This window comes from Tursiops truncatus, chromosome 2 (genome assembly GCF_011762595.2).
Source record: "Tursiops truncatus isolate mTurTru1 chromosome 2, mTurTru1.mat.Y, whole genome shotgun sequence".
NCBI lineage: Eukaryota > Metazoa > Chordata > Mammalia > Artiodactyla > Delphinidae > Tursiops > Tursiops truncatus.
This window is the reverse complement of record NC_047035.1, coordinates 150,368,554-150,393,404: the sequence shown is the minus strand read 5'-3', so window position 1 is coordinate 150,393,404 and position 24,851 is coordinate 150,368,554. Positions and strand designations below refer to the sequence as shown.

The window sequence follows — 24,851 nt, the reverse complement described above, 5'->3', positions numbered from 1 at the left end:
TCTCTGTTGAATCTGAATGAGATTCTTGCTGGCTAGAGTAATCTTGGTTGTAGGTTTTTCCCTTTCATCACTTTGAATATGTCCTGCCACTCCCTTCTGGCTTGCAGAGTTTCTTCTGAAAGATCAGCTGTTAACCTTATGGGAATTCCCTTTTATGTTTTGTTGCTTTTCCCTTGCTGCTTTTTTTTTTTTTTTTTTGGTACGCAGGCCTCTCACTGTTGTGGCCTCTCCCATTGCGGAGCACAGGCTCCAAACGCACAGGCTCAGTGGCCATGGCTCACGTGCCCAGCCGCTCCACAGCATATGGGATCCTCCCAGACTGGAACACGAACCTGTGTCCCCTGCATCGGCAGGCGGACCTTCAACCACTGCACCACCAGGGAAGCCCCTCCCTTGTGCTTTTAATATTTTTTCTTTGTATTTAATTTTTGATAGTTTGATTAATATGTGTCTTGGCATGTTTCTCCTTGGATGTATCATCTATGGAACTCTCTGTGTTTCCTGGACTTGATTAACTATTTCCTTTCCCATATTACAGAAGTTTTCAACTATAGTCTCTTCAAATATTTTCTCAGTTCTTTCTTTTTCTCTTCTTCTTCTGGGACCCCTATAATTCAAATGTTGGTGTGTTTAATGTTGTCTCAGAGGTCTCTAAGACTGTCCTCAATTCTTTTCATTCTTTTTTCTTTATTCTGCTCTGCAGTAGTTATTTCCACTATTTTATCTTCTAGGTCACTTATCCGTTCTTCTGCCTTGGTTATTCTGCTATTGATTCCTTCTAGAGAATTTTTAATTTCATTTATTGTGTTGTTGATCATTGTTTGTTTGCTCTTTAGTTCTTCTAGGTCCTTGTTAAACGTTTCTTATATTTTCTCCATTCCATTTCCAAGATTTTGGATCATCTTTACTATTATTATTCTGAATTATTTTTCAGGCAGACTGCCTATTTCCTCTTCATTTGTTTGCTCTGGTGGGTGTTTTCCTTGCTCCTTTATCTGCTGTGTGTTTCTCTGTTTTGTCATTTTGCTTAACTTACTGTGTTTGGGGTCTCCTTTTAGCAGGCTGCAGGTTCATAGTTCCCGTTTTTTTCTGTGTCTTCCCCCAGTTGCTAAGATTGGTTCAGTGTATTGTGTAGGCTTCCTTGTGATGGGACAAATGCCTGTGTTCTGGTGGATGAGGCTGGATCTTGTCTTTCTGGTGGGCAGGACTGCATCTGGTCATGTGTTTTGGGGTGCCTGTGACCTTATTATGATTTTAGGCAGCCTCTCTGGTAATGGGTGAGGTTGTGTTCCTGTCTTGCTAGTTTTTTGACATGGAGCATCCAGCACTGGAGCTTGCTGGCCGTTGGGTGGAGCTGGGTCTTAGCTTTTTTTTTAAAACATCTTTATTGAAGTATAATTACTTTACAATGGTGTGTTAGTTTCTGCTTTCTAACAAAGTGAATCAGCTATACATACAGATATATCCCCATATCTCCTCCTTCTTGCCTCTCCCTCCCACCGTACTTATCCCACCCCTTTAGGTGGTCACAAAGCACTGAGCTAGTCTCCCTGTGGGTCTTAGCTTTGAGACGGAGATCTCTGGGAGAGCTCACACCAACTGATATTATTTGGGGCCAGGAGGTCTCTGGTGGTCCAATGTCCTGAACTCAGTTCTCCCACCTCAGAGGCTCAGGCCTGACACCAGGCTGGAGTGCCAAGACCCTCTCAGCCACAAGGCTCAGAAGAAAAGGGAGGAAAAAAATATTAAAATAAAAAAAAATCCTCATAATAATAAAAAAAAGAGGAGAGCAACCAAACCAATAAACAATTCACCAATGATAAGAAGCACTAAAAGCTATACTAAGATAAACATAAAATCAGAAACAAGTCAGTCACAGACAGCAAACCCCAAGACTACTGTTGCTCCCAAAGTCCACCGCCTCAATTTTGGGAAGATTTCTTGTCTATTCAGGTACTCCACAGATTCAGGGTACATCAGGGTGATTGTGGGGATTTAATCTGCTACTCCTGAGGCTGCATGGAGAAATTTCCCTTTCTCTTCTTTGTTCACACAGCTCCTGGGGTTCAGCTTTTGTTTTGGTCCCACCTCTGCGTGTAGGTCACCCCCAGGCCTCTGTTCCGCCCAGACAGGATGGGGTTAAAGCAGCAGCTGATTAGGGGGCTCTGGCTCATTCAGACCAGGGGGAGGGAGGGGTACTGTAGTTATAATTGGAATGTGGGGTGAGCCTGCGGCGGCAGAGGCCGGCATGACGTTGCAACAGCCTGAGGCGCACCATGTGTTGTCCCGAGGAATTTGTCCCTGAATCACGGGACCCTGACGGTGGTCGGCTGCACAGGCTCCTGGGGCGGGGGGCAGCATGTGGATAGTGACCTGTGCTTGCACACAGGATTCTTAGTGGCTGCAGCAGCAGCGTTAGAGTTTCACGCCTGTCTCTGGTGTCCGAGCTGATAGCCATGGCTCGCGCCCATCTGTGGAGCTCATTTAGGCTGTGCTCTGCCTTCTGTGAGCAGATGGGGAAGGATTCCTCTCTCCTCGCGCACCCCGAAACAATGGTCTCTTGCCTCTTTGGCAGGTCCAGACTTTTTTCTGGACCCCCTCCCGGCTAGCTATGGTGCACTAGCCCCCTTCAGGCTGTGTTCACGCAGCCAGCCCCAGTCCTCTGCCTGGGATCTGACCTCCGAAGCCGAGCCTCAGCTCCCAGAGCCCACCCGCCCCAGCGGGTGAGAAGACAAGCCTCTTGGGCTGGTGAGTGCTGGTTGGCACTGGTCCTCTGCTTTGGGAAGCTAGTGTTCAGCAGGTGTTCTGTAGGAACTGTTCCACATGTAGATGTAATTTTGATGTATTTGTGGAGAGGAAGGTGATCTCCACGTCTTACTCTTCCACCATCTTGAAGGTTCCCCCTCATCTGTTTTCCAACAGTACCAGGAGCCCTAGACTTCCCTGGTGGTGCAGTGGTTAAGAATCTGCCTGCCAAAGCAGTGGACATGGGTTCGAGCCCTGGTCTGGGAAGATCCCACATGCCTCAGAGGAAATAAACCCATGTGCCACAACTACTGAGCCCATTCTCCACAACAAGAGAAGCCACCTCAATGAGAAGTCTGTGCACCGCAGCAAAGAGTAGCCCCTGCTCTCTGCAACTAGAGAAAAGCCGAAGTGCAGCAACGAAGACCCAACACAGCCATAAATAAATAAATCTTTATAAAAAAACGCAACAAAAAAACAGTACCAGGAGTCCTGATTGGCTATGTGGGCTGTCCTGGTTACAATTTGATAGGACTGTATATGTGTTCTCTGGTGAAATATTGTTCTCTTGGCTAATGTTAACCTTTAAACCTTGTTAAGACCCAAGATTGTAGGAATGGAAAGCAAAACACTTACTAGTGGTCTATTACTGTAACAGTGAGGGGGCTGCTCTCACCTCTTTCTCACTGTTCCCTATGGCGTCCACAACACAATACACTGACTGTGGATTTGAGAGTCAAACAGAATATTTTAGGACCACAACCCCAACTCAAAAGGTGTTGTCCCTTGGCCAAGCCTTCAGCAGTTCGGTCTACCATTCTGTTACCTGTTTTAGGATAAGAGGCAGCTGGCAATGCTAGTCAATGTCTTGGGTGTGAGCCCCTGTCTCCTTTCTTTGCTATAAAATGAGGTGTTTATTGTTAGTGATTAACAAGTCTTTCTGGAAGTCCACAAATGGTGATTCTGGCAGAAGTGTTGCAGCAAGTGAAGGAAAATTCATATGAATATTATAAAATAAAGAGTTTCCCTCTACATTATCAACAGTCTAATGTAATCAGCCTGCCATTGGATAAAGGGCTAGTCCTTCCTGGGATGGTGCAGTCCAAGGATGCTTGGAATTGGTCTCTCCTTTAGAACTGGGCTCTCAGCAGGAGCAATAGCCTGTCAACCTTGGTGAATAGAACTGAACACATTTATGACCAATAATTATTTTAGAAATGTGTAGGAGTGAATTGCTTCTCTGTTTTGTACACTTGCCCCCATTTCCCCACTCCCACCACCTCTCTCTCTCGTTCAGTTGTTGAGGCACATCTCTGGAACCTGTCTAACCTTGTCTTGGCTGAATTAAAGGGCCAGGAACGTTTCCATAGCAAGCTAGGAGTTAGTAGAAAAATCAGAGCTCCTGGATTCTCGATCTGGTGATGGTAGCACCAGCTTTTCCTTAGTCCAGCATCCCCCCCAGGAGTTAGGAACTGCTTCAAGGTTAAGGGGTAAAAATTTGGGAAGGAAGAGTTGAGGACAACCAAGGTGGGTGACCTCCTCCTCCTTATTTTAGAGCTTTTGTTCACTGGAGGCCTTATTTTTTTGTTTGTTTGTTTGTTTGTTTTGGGTTTTTTTTTTTTGCGGTACGCGGGCCTCTCACGGTTGTGGCCTCTCCCGTTGTGGAGCACAGGCTCCGGACGCGCAGGCTCAGCGGCCATGGCTCACGGGCACATCTGCTCCGCGGCATGTGGGATCTTCCCGGACCGGGGCACAAACCCGCGTCCCCTGCATCGGCAGGCGGACTCTCAACCACTGCGCCACCAAGGAAGCCCTGGAGGCCTTATTTTATATTGCAATTTAAGACACTTGAAAAACACCTCATCAAACAAGCATGCAAAGATGAAAGCAGTGTGGAGCCAATTGGGGGCAGTTAATTTTTAATTGTACTCTCTCTCTGCTCTGACTTTATTTATTGCCAAGTAGCTAGAAGGCTAGAACCCACCAGAGGGGAAATCACCAGTGCTGTGTGGATGGGAATGTCGTTACAGTACATGGTTCAAAAATAGACTACAAGTGAGACTGACGTTTTTCAGGACAGCTTGTTTTTTCCTCCTTAAATGTCATCGTAACACAGCCCTGTCTCAACAAAGCCAAGGTGCACAGAAATGTACAAAAGCCACAGCTCTCACAGTCCCCTGGCTCCTACTGAAGGGAAAGTTCTGTTCCAATTACAAGAAAAACATAAAGGCCCGAATTAAGAAGGAAACATCAGTTATAAAAACAATCTACTGATCTCTTTAGAGTCAGCTGAATGACCAATCTTTATCATTTGGAGACTTAAAAAATAAAAGGAAAATTGGAGCTGTTATGAAAGATTACATTGGTTTTAAATCATCCACGTACTCAAAGTTTCATTGCTCTTCACCGAAACACGGTAATGTGGCCCTGGAACTGCACCAGTATGTGACGGCTGATGAAATCCACCAGGCTGGCTGCACTGCTTCTGAAATGATGCCTTGTGAGGTGAGTAAAGCCCAGAGTTTGTCAAAGATGCTATCATACAATTGGGGTGCCAATGTCAAGATGTGGAGTGAGAATTGGGACATACTATTATGGATTGCATAACTTCTTTAACTTTTTTCAGAACTACTGATCACAGATAAAATTACACACAAAAATAAAATCAAGAGAACGATAGCTATTGTCACTCTAAATCCTGTGAAAATACAGATTTTTAAGGTAAATCTTTTGGGAATACATGCATTCTCAATTACTAATGAAAACGACTACAGTCAGCTCCCAATAACAGAAATAAATCAGAGTGTGAACTTCTTGGGAGATGTGCTGATGAGTTGATAAGTGTTGATGTTTAAATACAACAGTGTTATAAGTTCTTATTGTGTTTGTACCGTGGTATATCCTACTTATCAAGTGTAGATCAATTTAGTATCTCTAAGACAAACATCAAATCCTGATAACCATTTATTTCTAATATACAAAATATCTCATTCTATCTCACCTTGCAGATAAACCTAAATGGAAGTGCCTATATGAAAAGTAGGATTTTTTTGATATTTTCGAGTTGTTTTGTTTTTCCCATTTTGCAGTGGTTTTGCTGCTTCGAAGAACTGCCACAAGGGAATGTTTTATCTTAACTTGTACTGACTTGGTTTTACAAAAATCAGTAACATGAGCACTAAGTATTCTAATTGGTGAACACAAGTAACATATACTCCATAAGGGTGTTAAGTTAGTTTTTAGCCCATTTTATATGTACTCAAATCCCCAGATTGGTGCATTTATCATGATAGCCTTTGAGTGTTTCCTTTGTAACCCTTAGATCCAGGGACAATATAGTACATGTGTTTCTAATTGACTTGCACTTAGCTCATGGAAGTGTGGTTTTGTGCAGGCAATGTGATGTCCAAGAAACTGTTGGGAGGTACTTTTCTTGGAAAAAGGAAGTAATGTTCTTTTATTTTATAGTTCACCAGCTGACTTCTAAAGATTGGAATTTATTTCTAATGTACAAAATCACAAAGTTCAAGTATGTTCTAAATTTGGCATGGCATCCTTCCATTTCTGATTAGAATGATGTCATGGTATAAAGCTAAAAGCAAAGAAACAACACCTCAGGACCAAGGAAGCGGATATTGCATTTGTAGGATTTCTTTCTCTTGAAATTCCCTTTGTTGAAGCCAAAATGCTTGTGTACAGACATGGTCAATCCGTGATGTCATATTTCCCAGTAATTCTAGAACAGTTATAGCTCCTTGAGCAAATTTGTTTAATATCTTTAAAATTCGCTTTAATGGTGTCTAAAGATTTTGTTGCTCTGTAGAATCCTTCCGACCTGCAACAAATAGTATGTTTAAATTTTGATAGTTCCATTTTAGAAAGTAAACCATGCATTTCTTTCAGCATTATTGGAGAAAGCAAACAGTGTGGAGTAAACTTCAAGCTTTCAGAGCCTTGGATCTTTCTGCTTTCTTGGCTATGTGATCCCGTACAAAATATTCTGTGCATCAACTTCTTCATGTATAAAATGGATAGTAATGCTCACCTGCAATTATGGCAAAAAGAAGCAAGTGGTATCATGCCTGAAAAACAAGTAATTGTGGTTGACATTACTAGCCACTCAACAAATGCCAATTTCCTTCCTTCTCACTGCCTCAAACAGGAAACCTCTCTACCATTATTGACAACTAATCCATATAATGAGTTTTGCTAGATAACAAAAAACTGCTTTTAATCACATTTCAGGGAGTGAAATTCCTATGGCAACCGAGATTTATTATCTTCTTGGAGACTTCAAAGAGTTCAATGGATAGTGAAACTACATTTTGAACTCGAATTTAAACATATTTAATTAAAATTTTCATCATTCCTGGTAGACTTTTTGACCTCCCTACAAAGAAGAGAAAGATTGGAGAGCTTCTGGCCACACTCCTCTTTCTCTCACCCTCAGCCTTTCTTTTATCACTGCTCTGTCTTCCTGAGCATCTCATCAGCTCTGACAACATCTATCAGGTCTGTGAGCTGATCCACCGGAGCACTGTTGGGAACAAATGCCATTATGAGGATGTTTAGTCCATCACAAAGCTTTTATTTATTTATTTTTTTGGAAACAAAGTGAGATTAAAAATATATGCGTGTGTGCCCATAAGTTAAAATAATTGTTAAAATCCTTCTCTAATGTTTGCATTTTGAAAATACTCATGGTTTACTATTTCACCAAAGCATGTCCATAGTCTATGTGATACTTTGTTATTCCAAAATATAGGATGGGGCAGGTACACGTAATCTACAAACCCCATGTAACCCATCCTGTATACAAGTTGTTATATCTGTTCCCTCACCTGCTCTCTGATGGAGACCTTGCTGGTGCCCACCACCATGAACATAAACTTTTACAAATTATTTCAGGTTGTTTTTCACTTAAGTGTCTCTGCTCTCCTCTTGGTTCTTGTACACCCATCATCTCCAAATTCATGAGAAGCATTGATTAAAAATATTTTTTGTCTGTAGCTAATAACACTCAGCTTTACAAATGAGTGTGAAAAAACTAGCCAAGAGAGTTGTCTGTACACACAACCTGGAACAGACATTGCAAATGTAGCATTCTTTAGAGAGTGCTTTTTCTAGCATGTTTCGAATCATGTTGGTTGGCAAAACCATCATGTGGTACCCACATGGCTGAGAATTATCTCTAACAGTACTGATATGAGTTTGTTGACAGAGCAGAAAAATGGAGAATTACTGAACACTCAGTGAGCAAATTTACAATCTAGGATAAAGTAATTATATAAATAATAATATACAGAAAGTTTCTGGAATTAATGTCTACTTTTTCTTTATTATGGCATTGATCATGGTGCTTGCTATGGACTGAATGTAGTGCCCCCCCCCCCCACTTCATGTGTTGAAACCTAATCCTTAGTGTGAAGGTGTTAGGAGGTGGGGCCTCCAGGAGGTGACGAGGTCATGAGGATGGAGCCCCCATGATGGAAATAGTGCCCTTACAAGAGGCATGAGAGACATGAGCTCCCTCCACCATGTGAGGACACAAGAGGTATCCTTCTGCAGTATAAGTGTGGGTCCTCACCAGACCCTGGATCTGCGGGTACTTTGATCTCGAACTTCCAGCCTCCAGAAGAGTGAGAAATCAATGTCTGTTGTTTAACCACCCAGTCTGTGGTATTTTGTTATAGCAGTCAGAACAGACTAAGTCAGTACATGCAGGCAGTAGTATTTAAAAAATAATCACCTTTGTGTTCCAATTTGGATTTCCATATGCATAATTTCTAGGTTACATTTCTGTGCATTCCATATTCCCATAGGCCTTCAGGGCCAATGTTGGGTTACCGTGTTTGTGAATCCTGGTTAGATTTCTGAATTTTTGCTTTCTAAATGTTTACATTCACTTTTAGTCCATTGTGTCACAATGGTAATTTGGAGGAAGAAGCATTAATTAATTTTCTTGGCAAATCAACTCATTTGTTCATTTGCTTCTCCCCTCTTCTCTTAAAGTAGTTCCTCTTTTATTACATCCTCTGACTCAACTTTCCTGTAGCATTGATGAGGGGAAGCGAGAAAAACTGAAATGGTATTCTCAAGTTTTCATTATGACTTTTCCCAGTTGCCACAGCAGCTACGGAAAGAGAAGAAATCCCATGCATGATTTAGAGCAGGGTTTCTCAGTCTTGGCACGATTGACACTTTGGGCTGGGTCACTCGTCATTGCCGGGCTGCCCTGGGCACTGCAGGATGTTTGTCAGGCTCCCTGGCCTCCACCCATTAGATTCTTGTGACAACCTCCTCCCTCAACAAGAAAATCAAAACTGTCTCCAGACATTGTCAAATATCATCTTTACAGAGACAAAAATCATCCTCAGTCGAGGACCACTGGTTTAGAGCCAGTACCTTTTAATAAAGAAATTACATTCAGAAGGATATTTCATATGTAGTTACTTGAATAGCTTGGCATTAAATGGTATGCAAAGTAATTTATTAATAGTAACTACAATACAATAATACCTTTCTTATCCTGAGCACCCAGTACGCACAAAACACTGTGTTAAATTCTGCACGTGCATAGTCCAATTTTACCCTTAACACGGAATGTCTTCTCGAGGTATATATAGACCTGGGCAGGATGTACAAACAAACTGAGGACTTCAACTTCTAATGCCTTAAAGGCTGTAGAAGGTATCCATTAGCATAGCTTAATACATCTTCCTCAAGTTATTCAGCATCAGTTGATCTGTTTTATTTTAAAAAATATTTTCAGCCATTGATTTCTATTAGAACGAGGAGTCATTAAAAGGTACTTACCTCAAATTCCTCCTTTGAAATAAATCCTGTCATTCTATTTTATTTTTCTGTGTTCTCATCAGTGTCGGACAATACATTTAATTGATTTTCCTTTCTGTCTTCTACAGCAATCACATCAAATTGTGTATTTAAATGCATTCTTGCCATTTATACTGTCACTTTGGGGAGTAAACTGGCAGTGGTGTCTGCCTTTGGCCTATGGGAATTATTAGTAGAATGATATTACTTTGCTACACAGGTTTTCTTCTCCACTGATGAAAATTGATTTTTAGTATGCAGTGCAAGATTTTTCAACAGAGAGAAATGCACAGTGAATACAGTTCCTATGCTATGTCATATAACTAATTTTACACACACGATTTTCACATAGTACAGAAGAGAGATTTTTATGTTCATTAAAACAATCACATTCATCTATGATAATTTCTCCAGCATATGGTCCTGTTATCAGAAAATCTGTGGGCAGCTTGTCCAGCTGAGGGAGTGGAAATTCATAACTCACTGTCAAGTTACTGATGCACTGGTAGAGGCTGAAATTAAAACTGTGTCTCAAGACAGATTGACATTCAAGGCTAAGGTTCTTCCATCTCCTACAATTGATGATAGAATTTCACCAGATGGGCTCGTCTGGGCAACTTGAAAAATTATTTCATATCCTGAATTCCAATGATTAATACGTATTTTATTCCTCTCATAAATCACAGACTTATGGAAGATAAATGAACATTTTCTATGTCCAGAGTGCATCAATAAAGAATTTTGTATGTTAAAGAAAAAGTGACTCCCAAGTTATAAATGTTAAACTTGCTACTGAATTCCAAAAGAAAAGTACTAGAACGATCTGCCCTATTGAAGCTGCTGGGCTTCCTTGTGTTGTAATCATTGAGCACAATCAGGACCTATTTCCAACGTGTTCCATTTCTCCTGCTCCCCCGTCCCTGTCTAGAAAGAAAGAAAACTTTTGAAGAAACAACAAAAATTGTCAGACATGAGTTTCATGGATCATTTCAATCTATATGTGGCAGCCAAGAGGGCGCCTGGCAGTTTGGGTCTTCATATGATCCAAGAGAGAAGAAAGGGTGCTATGGACATAGTTCAGCTTTGAATTTGACAAACATCAGATAGTGTTGCATCATTTAATAGCAGATGAAGTAACAGCAAATACAGGGCTGGAGAATATGACAAGCAATATTAAACAAGAAAGTTGTTCATCAGAAGAACAGAACCTCATGAGCAACTACAGGGAAGTTTCTAAAAATCCCTGGTTGTACTTCTGAACAAATACAATTTGAAGTGATTGCTGGTCGTGAATTCTGTATTAAATTGAAAAAATAATGTTTAGACTTGTTTCCAAGGGGGAGAGGGGGTTGGGGAGAGATGGATGGGGAGTTTGGGATTAGCAGATGCAAACTATTATATATAAAATGGATAAACAACAAGGTCCTACTATACAGCACAGGGAACTATATTCAATATCCTGTGATAAACCATAATGGAAAAGAATAGGAAAAAGGATATATATACATATATATGTATATATATGTATGTATAACTGAGTCACTGTGCTGTACAGCAGAGATTAACAACATTGTAAATCAACTATACTTCAATAAAATAAAAAAGTAATGTTTAATAATTTATCTCATATTTATTCACATGATATTTTGATCGCCTCCTATTCCAGATATCATGGGAAGCACTTAGGGATAAACTACTACATAAGACAGTCACAGTATTTCATTTCTTACCAGCTCTTCACTACTTAGTGTAATAGATACCCCAAATATTGGATATTTTTGCTGTCCCAGAAAATAAGATAGATAATATGAAGAATAAATCCTGGTCATCATTAAATATATTGAAAAGATAGTGAAAAGCTGCTTTCACAGAAGTTCTAAGTAATTAAGTATCACCTATTCATTCAACAAAAAATATTTTAATAAGACTTTGAGACTATCTATGTGGTATTTCCTGTGGCTGGCCCCGGATTTAGAATGATAAAGACCCATTCTTCTCTGCTCTTATGGATTATCTATTCTAGATCGTAAAAAACAGCTCAAGCACATAAACAAGCAAGTGAGCAGGGTCACCGCCATGTAACCTGGATGTAGCGCAAGGAAGGGGCTGGCTGGACTGTGATATTATCACAGAGCGTCCTCATGGAAAAGCCAGATATAGTATAGTTTCCAGAGTAGTCTCTTGGAAAAGTTAGCAATTGATCAGATACTAAGTCTGGCTTCTATTATAAGAAGCCAGACACGTGAATATCTGGGGGAGAACATTCCAGAGAGAAGTTCAGTTTCAGAGAAAATGCAAAGGCCTCCGAAGCAGAACGTTGTTAAGAGTTTTGAGAAACTGATAGTATGTCTAGATTGTACTCAACCAGGGGGTGTAGATTCAAGACATTCAAGTCCTTGAAGATTGTATTCTCAATGCACTTGAGACCACAGAACAATGCAAAGGAAGGAAGTGGAATGATCACAATTGTCTTTTAGAAAAGTTACACTGTCTGTGGTGTCAAAAATGAATTGTAAGGAGTCAGAGCCTGAACAGGTGCATCATTGGGCAGCTATTTGATGTTGCACAGGTAAGAAATGATCATGGCTACATCTAGCTGGCATGGAGATTCACAGAGAAGTGAATTTATTTGGAATTATTACTGATAGGAGTTACTGAGGCAACTTAATAGTTAAGGAGTCTATTTTAATGTTTTAAAATATTTATTTTATTAAAATGAGTTACCTTCAGGCATCCAGTATTTGCCTAGTTTTGGTCTTTGGCTATTAATTTTAAAGAACATGCTGATACACTGGTCAGGTTTCAAGCAAAAGTTATAAATATTTATAAGATTAGAGACTAGTGCTTATGAATTAAGGAGCTGAATCTACCTGGTGCTTATGCATTAACAGAAGTAAACTTACAGCTCAGTTTAACAATAGTTCAGGTTTAACAATATCTAAAAACTAAGCAAGAAAGTTATGCTGGTGTTCTTTCCATGTTCTCACCACGTCAAGAAAGTAAAAAATAATTCTATTACTCTAAGAGGCGATATTTCACAGAATGAACAATTTGACTTTAATCTTAAAAACTGAGTATAATTTTGCCAAATAAAAAGAGAGACAGAGAATGGAATATTGTAAATTACAGATAGCACTTGAAAAGGCGTGAGGATGTGACAGACTGTGGCCTATGAGGGAATGCCAGAAAATGTGGGTGACCAGATCACACAGTAAATGACAGAGAACAGCAGATTGTAAAGCTCAAAATTGGCTGAGGTTATAAAAATCCTGCCCAGGAGTTTGGATTCATTGGGAAAGGACCATATTTGGATGTTTTCAAACAGAAGAATAAAACAATGGAATCTGTATTTCAAGGAGATAAAACCAGGACAAAATGGTGAATTAGCACAGGCTGCTAGACTAGTTCTCTCCCCAAATCAACCTTGAGGAAGCTACAAAATTTGGAGGAAAACATGATCTGAGCAGCATGCACACGTGTGCGCGCACACACACACACACACACACACACACACACAGTGAAATACCCAGGGAGACAGCAAGGCCTGAGGTAAGCTGTTGTGTGTATGGGTTGCAGGGAACAGGGTGTGACATTTGTTGTCTGGAAGCAGCAGTGGAAAAAGACAAATTGCAGGAGAAAAAAAAATCTGCTCTTGCTTGTCCCCCGTTCTACGTCAGGATGATTATTTGATTATTGCTGTCCAATTATTACATAAACTGGAAAGAAGTCATCTTAGGGTAAGCTGCTGATGAGAACAGGTTGACCAGCTGCCTTTGGGAGTTCACTGCTGAAGAACACCCCCTTCAAAAGAAAAAAAGCTGGAGGAACACAAACTAAAGAAATTTGCCTGTCGATTCTGCACCCCCTGAAAAGTTTAAAAATGAAACAGTGGCTGGACGGGTCCACCATAATGGAGGTATGTTATCAGCAGTGGTTCTGCACATCCTACTTTGGCCCTTCCTCTCCATTCTACTTAATCTCACCTGGAGGGTCATAGACAACCACCTGCCTTTGGTCTCTCCCTGACACACCTTACATGCGTCTCGCATGGTGGTGAGATCCCCAGAGAGAACAAGCTCAAATGCCAACGACTAAAATCCTGAGGATTGCAACTATGACCAAAGTGACAACGGATGAACCAACATAGACCATAGGAGCCTGAATGTTTGTAAAAGACAAGGAGTTTATGATAAAAAATTCTCAAGAAGATGAAGGTTATTTTTCATCTGAAATAGAAATAAGAATTTACAAAATATTGGACAGAAGTATTAGGTAGGAGTTGAAATAAAGGAAGCAAGCACTGGGGGGAGAAGTAAGATGGGTAAAACTGCAGAATGATTGGGGTGAAAGATGCAGGTGAGGAAGCCTAGCAAAAATAGCGGAAATGGATAAACATTCACAAGTGGAAACATTGATGTCTGAATCATAGGAGTCCTGTTAGAAAAGAAAAACTAAAGGAGAAGAGGAACTTTTAAGATCCACTTTCTTAGCAAATTTCTGGTATACAATAGAGTATTGTTAACTATAGTCACCAAGGTGCACATTTGATCCCCAGAACTTACTCATTTTATAACTGGAAGTTTGTGCCCTTTGACCAACATCTCTATTGGTAATAATTGTGTTTTCCAAATAAAAATTAAAATTTAACTATCTTGGGCTATTTTTGATATTTAATATTATTTATTAATAATAAATTATTAAATTTATTATTTAATAATAATTAAATTATTTAAATAATAATAATGTTTTATTATTATTAAATAAATTATTAAAATATATAAAACTTCTAACAAATTATCTTTTATTATTTATTCTGATATTAATGAAGAGAGAATCTATGAAAAGTAGAACTCTATTTTATTTAAGGTTATCTAATGCTTTTAAGCATAATGCTAAATGCTTAATGTAGTTTAGAAAATTTTGAATTGTCCATGCAGTTATTTTTTAAGAGGTTTGGGAGAATTGATGCCAAATAAGAGGCTTTTTGAGCAGTAATAGTGACATGTCTGTTTACTCATTGAAATGTGTCTCTCAGTCAAGACTAAGTTCCTTGAGAGCAGAAATTTGAATGCAGCAGCCTGTTCATCTTTGCTTACTTATGCTTGAACCTAGTAGGTGTTCAAGAAAACTTTGCTGAAACAAGATGACATCTTATCATTGGCCACTGCTCCATTTCTGGAGAACTTGACATGGGGAAACATACAGCAGTTGATGTGAATCAGGATGCTCTGAAAATCTGCTGATTCACCTCTGCCAAGTAAGAACTATTCTGTAATGTAAAATCATCAGTTGCATACCTACTGTGTACTTAACATCATTAAATTTCACATCTACTCAATAATCATGAACAGATGGAATCAGCTAATATAAAAGAGCATGTTTTTCCATCTCCACCCACAAACACAAAGTAGAAAAATAGAATTCTCCATCATTTATTTTTTCTAACAAGGACATCTTCGGATGTATTAGTCAAACTTGGAGTCACTCCAACACTAACACTTATGTCTAAATTTAGAACTAATGAACTGTCTGCATGGACCAAACTAGAAAGCCCACATTCTCTCCGTTAGCATCAAGGGTCTTTTAGTCAACATACATCTATTGCCAAAGAGAATATTAATGTTTCTTTAGTGTTACTGGCTCACAAACCAAGACTTCCTTAAAGTGCTTGGGAAAAGCACAAACATCTTCACCAGGAAAAACGAAAAGTTTGTAGAGAAAGCTGACTTCAGAGAATCATAGATCTCTCCATCTAAATGGGTCTTTAAGGGTCCTTCAGCCCAATACTGCTTGTCTGCTCATTTCCTTTTAAAATGACTTTCCTGGCTGATTATCCAACCCTCTAAATACCTTCCCTGACCAGACCCTCCCATCCACATTTTGCTAGCTCTGATTGGCAGCCCCCATCACAAAACCAAAATCCTTTCACTATTGTCCTCCCCAAGCACTTCAGATTTGCTCCTTTGGACCCACAGGTTGATAACTCGTTCAGAGGACCCTTTTTTAATGCTTGATGACAACCACCACGTCTCCTCCCTCTCCATCATCCTATGCCCCTGCATCCCAGCCCACTCTCCTCCAGGCTAAAACGCCAGCTCACGTGCCCTTCCTGTGTTATCCTGGCCACAATTTTGTTATGCTCCAAATAACGCAACTTTCCTAACAAGGGCATTGTGACTTTTAAAAGAAGTTAAATGTGCAAGAGACATGAAGAACTGATTGCTAGGGGGTGTAATCAGACCCCCTAACTAATGGTTATGGCTGAAATGAGTGATCATTAAAATAGTACAGTTGACATGGAGAGAAGAGAGTAAATCCTTGACTATTTACAGAATCAAAGGAAGTAATGATCGCTTTATGGAATGACACCACGGCGATGAAAAACTCAAGGACACCTTCAAGATCTACTTTGAAAGGTTAGTAGACGGTACCATTAATTTTATTTAAAAAAAGATTTTTTTTTTGGCTCCGCCATGCATCGTGCTGGATCTCAGTTCCCCAACTGAGGGATTGAACCCGCACCCCCTGCAGCGGAAGTGCGGAGTCCTAAACTGCCAGGGAAGTCCTGATACCTTAATTTTAAATCAGAACATAAAGGGTAAATTTACTTATAGAAGGACATTCATAGTACATTGAATATGTTTTCTTAGAGAAGTTTATTAGAATTGCTAGAGAGAGAAGTTTTTCCTAGTAATTAAAATATCTCTATGCTGGTTATATGTTAAAGCATCTCATAGCTGAGTCCTCTTTCCCAAGCCTAGACCATCATATGTAGTGCTTAAAAAATTTAAGATGTTGAAAATAAAACCGACCACCCTTCTTTCCTAAACTTTTTGCCCCGTTTTCACAATCACAGTCACCACCATCCAGTCAATCTTTCACATTAAAAACATATACTGTAGTATTGCCCTGTGCTTTGTCTTTTTTCTTTATTCTAATATGCAATCAATTACCAAACTTTATCTATTAGTTTTAGCAAACTTTATCAAACTCAAAAGTGTTTATCAACTCTAGATGTTTTTCCCCCATTCTAATGCCATTCCATTAGCTTTGTCACTTACTACTAGTCCTCAATATCTTGTGTTATTTCATAGCTTCTTACCTGTCCTCCTGGCTAGGAGCTTTGTCCAGTGGAGTCCTGGCGACAGCTTGGGCTGTCGTGGAGGAGCCCAATGATGAATGTTCATGAATTTTGTGAGCTGGGTGTCAAATAATTGCTAGCTTGAAATTAACTATAGTGGGATAATTTACATATGGAAATCCACAAACACTACAAATTGAGGCTTGGTCTTTTGTTTCTGATTTTTGTTCTTTGCTTTATCAGAATACTAGCACTCTTGCATTTCCAGTCTATCTACCACACTGGTATCAGAATCCATTTCCTCCAAAAGCAAAGATAGTACTGCCACAACCCAATAAAATGGGAAAAAATGATTTCTATAAATGCAAGAATCTGCCTGAAATACTGGTGAATACAGAAATCTGAGTCCGAGGTATTTATAAGTCAGAGCATTAAAGATTCTTATACAGAAAAGCACACTCACACATAGGTTTCTCTGTAGATAGTTAAAAATGGTGGCCACTCTTGTCCTGATGAAGAAACAGGTGGCAGATTCATCCTCAAGCAGGCTGGAAGGTCTTCTGCCAGACCCATTCAATGGCTCTTTTACACTCGACCGGGCATCTTGGTTAAATGTTTCCATGTGTCCTGTGCTCTATTAGTCAATCGATGTACCCAGAGATGAAGGTGATTCCTGAGTTCTTTCATCTTTGTCTTCTCCAAAACCACTTTATTCTTCTCAAGTAAATGTCCTTGTTATATTCAGGATCTCTGACGTGGGGAAGGAGAAAGTATCTCTGACAAATTGATTTTCTCAAATATTACCAGAAAGTAATGTTGATTATTTTCAAACCTGCGAAGGTGATTCTCATGTTTCTGAGATGAACACATGAGGTCAGCTCATATTCTGTGCCTTCGCCCAGTTTCCTTCAGGTGACCACATATCATAGAAAAGACCACATATCTCTAGAACTTTTCTGTGTACAAGACAGTTTCTATTTGAACTCTCTGCTGGTTTTAACTATTGGCCCATTGTTCTTTTTACTTATAAAAGTATCATTTCTTAACAATTGATATTATAATTTGATCTGGTCAGCTCAAAATGTCTTTCTATTATTCTCTCTCAGGTCATAGAACTTATTTTTGTTTATGTTCTGCTCGAGGTAAATCTTTGGTCTTTCTCTTACAGCTTATCATTATATTAGCACTATTACATTTTGGCTTATAGCATTTTACATATTTCACTGCTTTAAAACTGGCTTAAAAACTGCCGGTACTGGCTTTCTCCTGCCCAAAGGAATATTTGCTTCAAAATTTTCTTAAAACAAAATGTATGAGAAGCTCTGGGGTGAACACAAGGTCCCCCACATTATTTTACACCCTAGAGCCTGAAAACCATGGTCCTATAGATCAGGACAATAGCCAAACTCTCTCGTATGAGACACAATTCTCTTTCATTATCCAACTCTTATCATCTTAACTACCTTCAAAATCTCATTTCCAGCCATATTCACCCTACAGTTTTTGAAACATCGAGCTTCTCAATTTATTCACTGCTCTCTAATCTCTGGGCATATGAGGTGTTTTAACATTTTCATAAATTCTCATTCTGCATGAGAGGCTTTTCTCTGTATTACTGCAAAGTGTGGTTCGCAAATATCATCTCCTCAGAAAATAATAACAGCTAACACTTATCGAGTGCTTTCAGCATGTTGCCAAGTCCTTCCTTGGATCATCTCATTCAATCATTCTGCATTTCAAAGAGGAGGCTGTAAGAGAACGAATATGTAGCCTTGACCCATCAAGTCATCTGTGTACGTTTATACAAATACAAATCCAGTCCTGGGGACCCAAGCGGTGGATATACTGCCTCTATCGCTCTCCATTGCTTTCTGCTGATTTAGTTTAGTTATGGCAATCATCAAATTCTAAAATGATCTTTTTCATGTATTTATTTAGGTATTTATGTTCTATTTTTCCCTATCAGAAGCTACGGTTCACTATGATATGCACTTTGATGCCTGGACCCAGAATAGTCCCTTGTACATGGAAGATGCTCAATAAATATTTCTTGGATGAATGGATGAATGAGTGGATGGAAGAAAGGATGGATTGGTGGATGGGTGGTAAATGGAAATATGGATGGATGAATGGGTGAATAAATGGGTGGATAGGAGGATGAATGGGTAGGTAGCTGGATAAAAGGATGAATGGATAGATGGGTGGATGGTGGACAGATTGATGATACTCTTATCTGGGTCTTTACTTTTAGTGGGTGAGGGGAAACAAATGTCTGAACAGGTACATAAGCTTTCTCCTATTTTCTCTCCAGAGGGTAACCAGTTTGAGGTAATATTATACTTCTTAATGTGTGGTCTGCAGAACAATAGCATCAGAATAATCTGGGGGCTTATTAGAAATCCAGAACCCTAGGCTTCACCCCAGGCCCACCAAATCAGAATCTTCATTTTCACAAAATTCCCATTACTCCCATGTACACTAAAATTTGAGCATTTTTTTGGCCATCATTTTTTTTAAATGAGAGGTAAACAGGAAAGAGCTCAGACTTACAATAAGCTTGTTATACACCTGAGAACACTTTTGAATTAGGAAGCTAAAATTCTTTTGGTTTCAATTTAGAAAAGGGATTAATATTTTCCCTATGTTCAGAATGTAAAAATAACATAACATTAAATACCATGTAATGTGGAAAAAATTCTAAGAAAGTCATACAAAACTAAGCTAAATTAAATCCTTTTTAATGCTCTACAAAGATGATTTCAAAAAAAAGGATACAATTCATTGACATTTCTAACAAAGTATTATTTAAAAATTAAAATCATTTTTACAAATCTCCTTAAATACTAAAAATGTGATTTACTAAACATAATTTTCAAATCCAATAGAAAAATATGAAAAGAAATGGGACTGCATTATTTCATGCAATTTCTGCATTTATTATCCATATATTTGTTCATATTATGTGTATAAAGGATAACAAATGTAAGAATTAAAAGCGAATCATTCAGGGAGGGTTCTGGGAAGATGGCAGAGTAGGAAGCGTCGGGAATCTATTTCCCCATCCAGATAATAATTGCTCTGGCAGAATCTGTCTGATGTAACTATTTGGAACTCTGGACTCTATTGAAGGCTTGCAACTTCCAGGGGAAGAACTGGATGGCGAATTGCAGTCACTTGTGGTCAATTTCAGCTCTTAGCACAGTAGCAGCTACCCGTCCTCCACCCTCAGCTCCTTAGTAGACACCTGTCCAGGTGTTCCAGGAGAAATTGCACTCAGCAAGCAGGAGCCAGGATGGACAAAAAAGGACCCTGTACTCTAAATATCAGGGATCTTGCTGGGATTGCTGCTTCTGATCACAGAGGTACAAAGAGGCAGTGCCATTGTTGCTGCTGCCCCCCCAGACCAGCTGACCTGACTTCCAGCGGATTTAAAGCACCAGCATCCTGTTTTTCCATCCTTCATTTTTCTCTTTTGCCCCTTTTGGACGCAGACGTTAAAGACTAGGACATTTAAAAGAACTCAGGATGTACTCCTAACTAGAGGCCCATCCTAACTATCTTGTTATCAGTTGCTTATCCTTGTGTCTTTACTTGGCCATTGTTTATGGAGAATAGGGTCATAAAATGCCATTTCTCTAATGTATGGTTATTTTATTCATGGTAATGAAATATTAATACAAACATTAAGCACACGTTTATTGAGTAATTACTTTATAGGCTTATTTTATTTAATCCTGACCATAGCTAGAGAGATGGATTATGTGGTCCAATTATTTGTATGGATGAGGTTCCTGATGCTTAAAAGAGTATGCAGTTTACCCAAGGTCACATTTAATTAAGACCAGAGTTAGATCGGACCCAGTCTGGCTGGCTCCAAAGTTCTTGGTCATAAACTCTGAAATCCGGTTAAGGAGAAGGAAGGGCCTTCGAAGAACAGCTTTTCACCAAAAGGACCATTTTAATGCTGAGAAATCTGAAGTTTTGGCAAGCCAATGAATGCAAGTATGTGGTCACTCATTCTATTTCTGTGAACTAAACACCTAAGGTATTTTCAAGAAAGGAAGGGCAGTAGTGGAATGGGTTTGAATTGGGTGGGGGGGGGGGAAGTTTATCATTTTTGAGCAGTAAAAATAATTATAATCTTCAGGAGTAGATTTCATGAAAAAATGCTCCTCTCATTACAAGTCCATTGTGAGTTAGCATACATGCCTAGAATGATGTTTGTTAATAAGAAATAGGTTATTTAAGATAGGCTTTGATTATAATCACACTCTTGGTAATGTTCTCTGATTTATAAAAATTTTCAAAGTAATGATTTCTTTCATTCTTTCCTTGAATTTTTAGAAATCACTGCTTTACTGTTTTATAATTAATGAAAAATGTCATAAAATTATGCATAACTCAATACTTTAAAAATCATTGTTCGCCTAGACTTTGAAATGTTATTCAGTACTGTCATTTAAAAAATGGCTTTATGTTTAAATATGAAAATTTGCAAGCAATTAGTTCTTTTAGTGGACTAATTGCTGTTGCTATTTAAAACTAAAATTAGACAGTACAGCTATATCGGTATGAAGAGACAGTCTTCTGCTCTAACATAAACAAATTCATAGAAAGTTTCCTAGGGCATTTCTAGCTGTTTTTCTCTAGGTACATATTACTTTGGTCAGCTTCTATTCAGGGATATTGGGCTAATGATTAATAATCTGAAAATTTTCTAATACAGCTTCAATGCCATTGATGCAGAAGACACAGTGCTGTCGATTGGGTCATTGATTTTTAAACTTCACATTCCCTTTGTGTACCAAGTTATTAATCAGTCCCAATGGCTCCACTGGAGATGTGCTGATTAATAAACCCTTCTGATTAACTCCCTGATTTATCCTTGACCCAATTATCATTACTGCAAAATTGTTAAAGTCTTTCATCTTATCGTACAAGTAATCTATAAGGAGTTCGATAGCCACCAAGACATACGCAACACCATTATTTTTCAGACATAAGGGGAATGACCTCCATTTGCATAATATTCGACTCCATCTTGGAGGTTAGTAAAATGAACAAGGGAAAGTCACTTCTGGTTGTGTGTTTGCAGAGATACAGAAGCATCACAGGAGTCAGGGGGCCGAGAGTGGTCTGGCTTGGACACTGGGAGACGTGGCTTCTTTTACTAAGAAGACCAGGCGCACTCATGAAAATGCCAGCAAACTATACTTCCAGGAGACTCATCCCTTAATGTGCAAAATAAGGGCGGTAGAAAATATGATTTCTAAAATACCAGTAACATCAGACCAATCTTGGGACAGCTCTTATTCCTGCATCCCCTGGGAACTTTCCTAGCAAAGGACTGGATCATCGTTACCATTGCTCAATGTTTGAATTCTTTGTGACAAGCAGCAGACACCAGCTCTGATGGCCTAGGCTTGTAAAGGAATTTGTTGTACAAATATTGTATAGTCCATAGAATTTCAAGAGGTGCTCAGAGCCATGCTTAGAATCTTCAGAGCCAGGAACACAGAGAAACATGCCATGTTTCTTTAAAACAATGATTTTTAAAGTATTGAGTTATGCATAATTTTGTGATGTTTTTCATTAATTATGAAACAGTAAAGCAGTGGTTTCTAAAAATTCAAACATGCCATAAGGACACTGCCGCCAGACTTGTTGCCATCAGGTGCTACAGCTCTTAACCCTGCCAGCCCAGGACAGGGCATCGAAAGTCTCTGCTGGCACCACTTCCTCTATCACACTCAGAAATCACAGCTTCTCCACTGCAGGATGTCAGCTAGGCTTCAGGACTCTAGAGGTCTACACTGCGATGCTCTAACTGAGGCTGAGCAGAGGTCTACACAGCATGCGTATGGACCACAGGTCCCTCCCAACAATGGGATCTGCTGTTTCATTGGCTCAAGCTGGTGTGGGGGGCGGGTTTCTTTAACTGCATGTTGAACATGCTTCAATGTTAACTCTTATTCTAGGCCCTTATCAAAAAGGCATCCTTCCCAGGCACCTGATAATGGGTTGGCATAGTATTTCCAGGTTCAGATTATACTGGCTCCAAACCCAAAGGGTTCTACAAAAGCAGTGTGCTTCATTCCTTGTGATAAGAGGTGCAAGGTGTAAACTTGTTCTTTACCTTCAAGAGGATGTCACTGCCCATTCCCACGCACAGGTCCCTACACTCTTGACTAACACCTGGGACTCCTTACTTCATTCTGTGGGACAGCAGAATGCACCCTCCCAGAATATGCCACTGTGGCAGAGGGATTATTCTGAGCTGAAGGCAAGTGAGAAGAAACAGATACAAGAAAAGCTGTCCTCCCCCATTTGCCTAAAAACAGGACATAAATGTATAAAGGTGTCCGCCTCCCGGCTCTACCAGGAAGGACAGAAGTTAACCACCAGGGACAACTCTAGACCCTGATCAGCCCAGAGCCGGCACTAGAGGAATCCACACAGCAAACCTTACTAACTAGCCCTTATCTCCCATTAACTCCCCCATATATTTACCTTCCCATCATTTGCTACCCTAGAAACTCAAAGTCCTTTTCTTTTGTTTTGTCACTTCTCTAAAAATGTATTATTCCTTTGTTAAGATGCTATATAAGCCCAAGTTCTAACCACCCTTTTGAGTTACTCATTGCTGAATTCTCCTGTGGATATGAGCTCTGCATATGTTAATAAATATCTTTGTTTTTCTCTTGTTAATCTGTCTTTTGTCAGTCTCATCTATAGACTCCCCAGACAGAGAACCAAGGAGGGTAGGGGAAACAAGATTTTCTTCCTTCCTTGCGTCATGATTTTTCTTTGAGGTAACTAACATAAGTCTTTGGCTCACCCACTCTTGACCTGTTTTTTTCTGTTGGCCAAGCAGTTCCCTAATTGGCTGCCCATCTATTTCACACCTATGGAAACCCTGTCCCTCAGCCCTGGCCACAGATCCACTAGTTGCCATTCTATTGCCAGGGCTACCACCTGGCCTCTGTCATTTCAGAATCCTGCCACTCTCATGGATGCTGGGGGGTCTCTGGTCCACAGTATCCCACTCCACTGCCATGCTGACCACATGGCAGTGATGGTGAACTGGTCATCAAACAAATAGCCTCTGGGTTCCTTTACTGCTTGTGGGGCTGGAACGCTCTCTGGGCCCTCCCAGGACACAGTCAGCTGGTGCGTCCTCTGGCTCTGTGTAGCAGATCTGTTCTAACACATCTAGCTCCCAGAGCTGTCCTCTCCCTGCTCTTACTCTATCAAGGCATTGCTAGCATCTCCACAACAATACTATATAATGGAGGTTTAATTGACAAAAATTCTGTATATTCAAAGTGTACAATGTTATGTTTTAACATATATATATTGTGAAATGATTATATAATCAAGCTATAATATAATATTATATTATATATTCATCACCACCCAATTAGCGTTTTCTTTCTTTGTGAGAACCCTTAAGGTCTACCCTCTTAGCAAATTTCAAGAACAGAAAACAGTATTGTTAAATATAGTCACCATGATGAACGTTAGATTCCCAGAGCTTATTCATCTTATAACTGAAACTTTGTACCCTTTGACCAGCATCTTCCATTTCCCCACCCCCAGCAACCACCATTCTATGTGGTATGTGTATATATACATATATATACACACTCAGGACAGAATATTAATCAGCCTTAAAAAGGAAGGAAATCCTGCCATTTGGATGACATGGATGAACCTGGAGGACCTTAAGCTGAGGGAATCAAGACAGACACAGAAAGACAAGCATGGCATGATCTCATTTATATGTGGAATCTAAAGAATTCAAACTCATGGAAGTCACTGTTTCTTCAAGGAGACCGACAGTGGCATATTAGCTGTTTATCCCCACAGTGCACACTGTTGAGATTAAACCTCCCTTGCAAAGCTGAGCTGAGGCTTAGGAGAGACACTATATTTAATAACATATTGGTTTTCACTATCATCATTATTTTAATGCTTTAGTGTCCTTTTAACTTTCCAATTTTTTTCCCTTTAAACTCTGTGTTCCAACAGGCGAGTCATATAATTCTCGATTGCACCTATTTTCAAGTGAGTAACACACACACATACACACACACCAAAATGTGTTTGCTTAGAATTTCCATCTGAGTTGACATAATGCGTTGAGAATTGATTCCATGTATATAGTCACCGCACTGTACATTACGTCCTA

General features: G+C 39.6%; 1 long non-coding RNA gene across 2 annotated transcripts in view; it reads left to right on the top strand.

Moving 5' to 3' along the window:
- The first annotated feature begins 4,893 nt into the window (after positions 1-4,893).
- LOC141278084 (uncharacterized) overlaps positions 4,894-24,851 on the top strand; it is a 33,968-nt gene continuing 14,010 nt past the window's right edge. Inside the window, exons 1-3 of one of the 2 annotated variants that reach the window (XR_012330342.1) lie at positions 4,894-5,250; positions 14,695-14,836; positions 15,912-15,995. This is a non-coding gene — a long non-coding RNA (uncharacterized lncRNA). Of the gene's footprint in view, positions 5,251-14,691; positions 14,837-15,911; positions 15,996-24,851 lie in introns of both variants that reach the window. The other variant, XR_012330343.1, reaches the window with a different exon arrangement.